This window comes from Octopus bimaculoides, chromosome 12, assembly GCF_001194135.2.
Source record: "Octopus bimaculoides isolate UCB-OBI-ISO-001 chromosome 12, ASM119413v2, whole genome shotgun sequence".
Lineage (NCBI taxonomy): Eukaryota > Metazoa > Mollusca > Cephalopoda > Octopoda > Octopodidae > Octopus > Octopus bimaculoides.
Window position 1 is genome coordinate 4091976 of NC_068992.1, and position 8479 is coordinate 4100454.

General features: G+C 36.2%; 2 long non-coding RNA genes across 10 annotated transcripts in view; one reads left to right on the forward strand and one right to left on the reverse strand.

Moving 5' to 3' along the window:
• Nucleotides 1–6463, reverse strand: part of LOC128249185 (uncharacterized) — a 201660-nt gene extending 195197 nt beyond the window's left edge. For all 9 annotated transcript variants that reach the window (XR_008265285.1, XR_008265282.1, XR_008265288.1 and 6 more), the window contains exons 1-2: nt 6358–6463; nt 6122–6186 (exon numbers count right to left, since the gene is read on the reverse strand). This is a non-coding gene — a long non-coding RNA (uncharacterized LOC128249185). The remainder of the gene's footprint in view (nt 1–6121; nt 6187–6357) is intronic.
• Nucleotides 1–8479, forward strand: part of LOC128249186 (uncharacterized) — a 34782-nt gene that overhangs the window by 21716 nt on the left and 4587 nt on the right. The window contains exon 2 of the long non-coding RNA XR_008265290.1: nt 2616–2738. This is a non-coding gene — a long non-coding RNA (uncharacterized LOC128249186). The remainder of the gene's footprint in view (nt 1–2615; nt 2739–8479) is intronic.

An 8479-nucleotide genomic window follows, 5' to 3' on the forward strand; every position in this document is an offset into this window, starting at 1 on the left:
ATATATATATATATAGGAGACCTCAGTATAATAACATATTTGAATTTGGTCGATTCAGTCCCTTGCTCCTCTGAATTTCGCCTGTGAGTGCACCGGCTGAAGGTATGATCAGCATTAGCCATTCTCTACTTTTAGTGTTTTACTTTCTTGTATGTAAATCTTTTCCTTCATAAGAAGGAGACCGTCTCAAAATGAGAACCTCTCTGCTCAAACTTCAACCATTTAGTTTTTGACGTGGAAGCTTTGAGAACAAACAACACTATGATAAGGACGAAAAATGTTTACCCCACATGTTTCCCCTACATGTAAACGGGTGTGATTGAAATTAAATTTCATCCGCTGGTTTCCATATTTCGTTATCCACCACTCTTTTTATAAACAATGGTGGATTTCCAAAGTGTAGAATGTAACTCTTTAGCATTCACATAACTGTCAAATGTAAAAGCTAATTTATTCACATTATTTTGATTGAATCATTAATTATCTTGTAGCTGTTAGGTTTCTTTGATGAGAGTGCTTAATTTTAGAAGGACATTGTAGGATAGGTGGGAAAGGCCGGATCTGATCGGTTTGGACATTAAACAAACAGAATATTTGAACCAGGTATGACCGGTTTGAATGCTAAAGGGTTCAAGTGGAGGAAAGGGAGTTGATTAAATCAACATCATACTGATTTTTAATAGGAGCTCGAATTTGGGGTTTGGGTCCGGTCGATTAGGTGAACCCCAGTATGTGACTGCTACTGTCCTCAGCATGTCCTCTCTACCAGCTACGGTCTTATGTGGAGGCTGTGAATTTGTTTTTGAGATTATGCTAGTTTGATGAGCCCTCTTTGCCATACTAGCTCGACATGGCTTAGCAGAGGTGTGCAGTTTGTTTTATACTATTACCCAGGTCGGTTAATCGACTCCAGTGCTCAACTGGTACTTATTCTATCGACTCCGAGGGATGAGAGGTACAGTCAGCATCGGCAGGATTTGAACTCGGACGAAATACTGCTAAGCATTTCGCCAAGGCGAAATACGGTGACAGAATCTAACGATTCTGTCACTTCGCCGCCTTCGTCTTATGAAAATGATACAATATAATAGCAGATTTCTTTTACGTCACACATATATATATGAGAGAAAGGTTTTCATTCTTACAGAAACATCTGGGCAACTTCTTCACTTGTGTATTCTAAGAATATCAGGTCAACGAACGACACTGGTGACTTCCTTGTCAAGTATGTGGTGCTTGTGATTAATTTTAATAAAGTTTCGTGAAAGAATGCGATGATGACCTTTTGTTGCTTTCTTCGAGGATTTTATTTTATTTAAAAAATTTTTTTAAATGACTCTCGAGGAGGAAATAGAGAAAAAGAGAGAAAGAGCGGTGCTGGGGTGATTGAAAAAAATTGAACCCCTATCCCCAATATTAGGCTGATAGCTTATTTATCACCTTCGAAATGATAAAAAGTAAATTTAACCACGGAAGAATTTGAACGCAGGTTGCTGAGATCCAGAACAAATATCCAATGTTCCAAATATCCGATGCTCCGATGCCTCAATAATCCCTATACCGACATCTGATTCCTGAATTTAACGTTTCAGTTACGGTAATGAATACAAACAAGCAAATCAGTAGATCGTAAGAATAAATCGATTACAACTTTGAATTATGGTTTCAGATTTTGGCACAAGGCCAGCAATTTTAGGGGCAGAAATTAGTCGATAACATCGAATCCAGTACTTGACTGCTAATTTATGTTATCGATACGGAAAGGATAAAAGGCAAAACTGACCTCAGCAGAATTTGAACTAGGATCGTAACCTGAAGAAACACTGCTGGTCATGTTTTTCGACGCACTAACAATACTGCCATCTTACCGCCTTTACAACTTTTACACTGATAATTTTTGTGTATGTATCTGTGTGGATGTATAGGCGAGTGGCCAAGGGGTTAGGGTCATGAGTTCAATTCCTGGGTTGAGAATGCGTTGTGTCTTTGAGCAAGGCACTTCTTTTTGCGTTGATCCGTTCTATTCAGTTTTAGTAATTACCAGTCAAGTGCTGGCATCCCCCTTACGTTTCCAGTTCCAAATCTGAAGGAGCTATCCTTATCCTTCTTCCACTGGGAAAACTAATAGAAGGTGATAGCAATAATATACTGGAGTCGATGAAGCAATGAAGTGTAAGATTAGAGAATCAATGAGCGTTTCTACACACACGCACACATCGTTACGTTCTGAGTTCAAATTCCGCCGAGGTCGACTTTGCCTTTCATCCTTTCGGGGTCGATAAATTAAGTACCAGTTACGCACTGGGGTCGATGTAATCGACTTAATCCCTTTGTCTGTCCTTGTTTGTCCCGTCTATGTTTAGCCCCTTGTGGGCAAAAAAAAAATATATTATTATTATTATTACTATTCAGGTGACCTGGATAATAATAATGATAATAACAACATCGAAAAATACCTTAGGAATGAGAACCCAGGTTCGAAATTTCTCCAAGACACCTGATGAAGGCTGGAGGGTATATCAGCCGAAACGTTGTGTTAACAACAAACAAGATGGGAACAATTATGCGCCAAATGTAAATAATGTAAATAATGTAAATACTGTATTATTTTATAGACCCCGAAAGATGTGAAAGGCAAATTCGACCTCGGCAGCATTTGAATTCAAGACACAAAGCCAGAAGAAATGCTGTGACGCATCTTACGTGCTTACCATTCTGCCAGCTCACCGCCTTCGCAAGTATTCTTAATTAAATACAATTATTTGTAATTTTGCCAATGATTTTAGAGAATGCCTTCAGTTGTTGTTCTAAAATTATTCCTCATCGTCTCCTTTTCTATCTCTTCATGTTATTATTATTATTATAAACATATTCGTCAGATGCTATTTAAAATGTGATTAACAAGAATTTAAATAACTATTGTTATGTTTTTCGACAGCTTGTCTATATATGCACGGATACGTATTTCTAGGTTATACTACAATATGTTTGCATGTAGACATGAATATAAATGTATGAAAATGCGGGTGATAGTGTGTGTAAAAAGGTGTATGTGTGTATGTATCTGATAACCATTTCTAGCTTCGGTTATCCACGAATTGCATAAATATATAGCTAGACACATGCACAAACGGGTGGATAGATATGTAAGTATGCTTGTATGCATGCATGCCTCTCTATCTATCTATTTGTCTGTCTGTCTGTCTGTCTGTCTGTCTGTCTATCTATCTATCTATCTATCTATCTATCTATATATCTATCTATCTACATATATGGCATAACATATGTTTCAACATAAGGTTACAGTAATTGCGAAAGTAATATATATATGTGTATATATATGTGTATATATATATGTGTATATGTGCGTATGAGTGCGTACGTATTTGTGTATATGTGTTTGTGTGTGTCTGTGTCAGTCTGTGTGTGTGTAAACCATATGCAACAGTCAGATTTTTTCAGAATATGTGTATAAGTCTATATGCGCGAGGATTGCCTGAAGGCATCAGACGTGTTATAAAATGGTGTCTGAGTTGTTTACATCGATGAGTTCATAAAAATTATACTGTTTATTAAATAATGAAGCGACGAAAATATTTTGAAACATTAACTTTGAATGTTGAAGTGACTCTAACGGTGTTTGTGTGTGTTTTAAATGGCTTATAAACACCTTCCACCATTGTTTTACAGCACACAATCTCAGATCAAGTCGCTTTCCATGCAAGTACATCTCCGTAATAATAATACATATATGTGTGTGTGTGTGTGTGTGTGTGTGTGTGTGTGTGTGTGTGTGTGTATACATATATAAATATATATATATAGCCACAAATACGTTCATACCAGCGTATATATATGCTTATACTCATTTGTGTGTGTGTGTGTATTTGTGTCTGTGTGTGTGTCTGTGTGTGGGACTGCCTTTGTATATCTTCACAACAACTACTATTTTCCGAAACAAGCCATTCAATTAATATGTTTATTGTTATCTTACGGTGTAACGTTAAATCGTTTAATATGGTGCTTGAAACGTCGGCGTTCAAAACTGGAACAGAAATGATTATTGCTTGTAGATTAAGCCTTCCTTTTATATTTGTACTTTACATTTTCATGAGACATTAATTTCTTACGCCATTTTTATTATGAGATTGTTCGTATCTTTTGAATGGGCATGAAGCCAAATAGTTTTACGAAGAATTATTCAAAGGATTTGTTTGGGGAAATGTTTCCGCACATTGTTGTATCAAGTAAGGCTGGCGTACATCTTTGAACGCACACAGACGTACATTATACAGTAGAAGAAACAACGACGTCCGGGTGATTTTCTCCAAGTGTATATATGTTTATGTGTATTTGTGTGTATGTATATATATGTATGTATATGTATGTATATATATATATATGTATATATATATATATATATATATATATATATGAATAAAATATCCTTTCTGTTCATATTGTCCAATGTATCATTATTAACTTGTAAAGAAAGATCGAACCTTATAAATATAAATGTTTTTAATTTAGGCACAAACCCAGCAATTTTGAAGTTGGGAATATCGCTTACATGTACCTCAGCACGCGACGCGTATTTCATTTTGCTAACCCCGAAAAAAGATACATCCATTCGCCGAAAAAGCATCGCAGAGAAATGACAAATCCCAAAACAACATAACTGTTAAAAATTCATATGAAATATAACTAGGAATAAAATGTGAATTGATTTCGAAGAATTTAATAGGTTTTTAAAATCCTATTAAGTTCTTCCAAGATTATTTATGAGAAAAATCGACAATTGCAAAATAGTGAAACGTGAAATTACTGTAATATTTTGTTGCTATATTTGATGGATATTACTTTCATTTTTTTTTTTAAATTTTAATTACTGTAATAATATTGTCATGACAGCAGGTTTTAGACTGGCGGGCGGAAGTGAGAGATAAATGAATTTAAATTTAAATATGGAGATGAGAAGTAAGAAGAAAGGTGACCTAGGATCTGAGAGTTGTAGAGAATCAGCTATAAGATTTGGGTAAAAATGCTGTTCGAAATCGCGAATAAATACAAAGTTCTTTTTTCCAAAATAGATTAAAATTTATTATTTTTAAGATTTCCCTATCATTTTAGATTGATCCAAAGTGTTGCTTAGTGCTCCTTTGCAATAATTATATATACATTTCCAGAATGAGAGGAATTTCTTTTGAGTAACTTATACTGAAAATTATCCCGGTTCGTCAGTGGTTTATATTACGTCATTAGGTTATATTACATAGGGGTCTGAATTATGAAAAGCAAAATAGAATCGAGTACATTTTAACGTTAAAATATTGAGCTGGAAGACTAAATATTATGAAATATATCTCAGGTTTCTCTCCGCTCTCTTTCCTTTTCGATCTCTCTCTCTCTCTCTCTCTGCTACCTTTCGACTAGTATCTTTCTGGCTAATAAAAGATAAACTAGCGTATTTCCAACATACTGGTCGAAGAACCAAAACTCCATATAAAATGCAGCAGGATTCGGAAACACAGTGACATAGTTTGAATAATTTCAATACATGTTTACTTTACATACTACATCGACTTGTGTTCTGGAAATTTAGGTAGAATTTCGAAGTGCCGCTGTAAAAGCTTCGTGCGATTATAATAATGATAATAATAATAATAATAATAATAATAATAATAATAATGATAATAATAATAATAATAATAATAATAATAATAATGATAATAATAATAATAGTAGCAGTAGTAGTAGTAGTGGCAAGTGTCTTCTATTATAACCTCTGACTGATCAAAGCCCTTTGAGTGGATTTGGTAGACGGAAACTGAAACAAGCCCGTCGTATATATGTATATGTGCACATTTATATATATATATATATATATATATATATATATATATACGTATGTGTGTGTGTGTGAGAGAGAGAGAGAGAGCGTGTGTGTGCGTGTGTGTGTTTGTATATATGTGTGTGTGAGCGTATGTGTCTTTCCGTCTGTGTTTGTCCCCCACCACTGTTTGATAATTAGTGTTAGTTTGTTTACGCCCCCGTGATGTAGTGTTTCGGGAAAAATACACTGATCGAATAAGTAGGAGGCTTAAAAAAGACAAAGAAGTACCCGAGTCGATTCATTCCACTAAAAGTTCTTCATGGTGGTGCCCCAGCATGACCGCAGCCTACTGACTGAAACAGATAAAAGATAAAAGATTTTGGATAATATTTGTCTTTTGTATCAGACAATAATAGTCCAAATATTCAGCTTTTCTGTTTAACAATTAATTTCCCAGATTCACTCAAACACATAGAAATTCACACTTAAAAACAAAGACAATTAATACTGCTGGTTTCCCTTACCTCTGCGCACTTACCCGTTACATCACTGACAGCTTTCAACCGCTTATTTCTAGTATAAACCAGTTCATCTTTGTTTTGAATATCTAAAAGTAAAGAACAGTAAAAAAATAGCGAGTATATGATACATCATGCTAGTTTGTCTCTTGTTTTTATTTTAACTTTGACCTAAATATTATATATTACTTTCTCTCACACTCTGTATGTATATATGTATGTAGGTTGGCAGGTACGTTCATACGCACGTACGCACGTTGTACTCTATACACACACGCACACACACACACACACACACACACACACACATATATATATATATATATATATATATATGTGTGTGTGTGTGTGTGTGTGTGTGTGTGTATACCTATATATGTATATGAGTTCAAATCCTGCCAAGGTCATATTTGCTTTTCATCCTTCACGTAACCACTTCAGTGATATGAACGATGTGACCAGTACTTCTCATAGCGGTAGCCGTTTCTCTCAAATGGTGGTGCGAAGATTTAAAAAGAAGTAGCGCTACAAAATGATAGCTTTGAACTCAGCAGTTAGAAATTTAAGGTTGAATGTTATGCTACATGTCCGCTAAGTTCACTGTCATCAATTCACCGCAGGGTCTCCATTACTTATGTTTCTTTCCATTTTTTTTTTCAATTAAGTAGTGAGAGGGATATATTGTCTTGGTAAACTTTCCTCGTGGTGGACTTTCCTCGCGGTGAATTGATGGTGGTGAACTTATATGTAATCGTGCTAATAGAATCTAGTAGAATGTGCGATCTTGTTGAAATAGAAGGCCAGAAATTGCGGCTGGTGGAGTCGCAGAAATCTTGCAACAACCACGTCTGACTTTTCCTTGGAATATGGCAAGAAGACGAATTTTACTGTCACATCTATTGTCAATATTTATGTTCTCTAACACCATTGACTGTTTGCCTATACATCAAGATGTTCCTGGAAAAAAAAAAAATAGACATGAAAACATCATCAAATTGGCCCAATCTTCCATTTCGAAAGCCTCCAGCTGGGTCAGGTTGGTCGGTTTCCTAGCTATCACTCTGATCTTCAAGTCACGCCACAAGTTCTCGGCCATTCTAGGACGTTGTCATCATTGTCCCTGAACCATTTCTTCACTACCTTGGCGGTATATTTCGGATTATTGTTCTGCTGGTCCTTCCAGGTGTGGCTGAGTTGGAGTTTCTCAGGAGATTGATTCACGTTTTCATTTAGGACCTCTAGCAAATACCAAATGAGCCTCCAGATGTTTCTTCCTGAACAGCGGCGCCTTCCTAGGCCTACGTCCATTGAGACCTCCTCTGTGCAAGACTTGCTCAATGATGGACCGTAATACCTTCGTCACTTCCTGGTCAAGCGTTTCATTTAGGGGCTCGGTTGTGGTCCGGGGGTAGCTGTTGATCTCACGGTAAATTTTCCTGGCTAATTTGGGAGACACTTCACGCTTCCTGCCACGCCCACTAAGGCTTTTTACAGTGTTGAACCTCTTGTGCTTCTTAATTGTGCTCTGGACGGTTGCCACATAGTCATCATATTGCTTTCAAATGACCTTGTGACGCTTTCCTTCACTGTGGGCTCGCACGAGAAGTTGACGTGGCTCCTCGCTTGATGATCAGAAACAGAGAATGACCAGAACATATTTTCTCTATTTATACCTGACCTAGCTCGTGGCTTTCGCCAAGGAGGAGTGGGCCAACATCCCACAGGAGACATGCAGGAAGCTTGTGAACACGTACAAGAATCGTCTAGAAGCAATCATAAAAGAGAAAGGATAAGTTATTGATTATTAAAAAGAGGTATAGAACTCATTAAACCTAGGATATGAATAATTTTGAACATGGCAATGTTTGAAAATCCATGAATAAAATTAGCCCAGAAAGGAAAATTTTGTTGAATAGGGTATTGTTATTCTTTCAGTTGTTCGTCACGTATAACTCGCAAACAAGCTTGACAAAATGCATTCATTTCATCACAAAAAATTCCCAAACTTAACAAAGGTTAGGAAGAATTTTGAGGACGACTATATGTATATATATATATATATATATATGTGTGTGTGTGTGTGTGTGTGTGTGTGTGTGTGTGTGTGTGTGTGTGTGTGTGTGTGTGT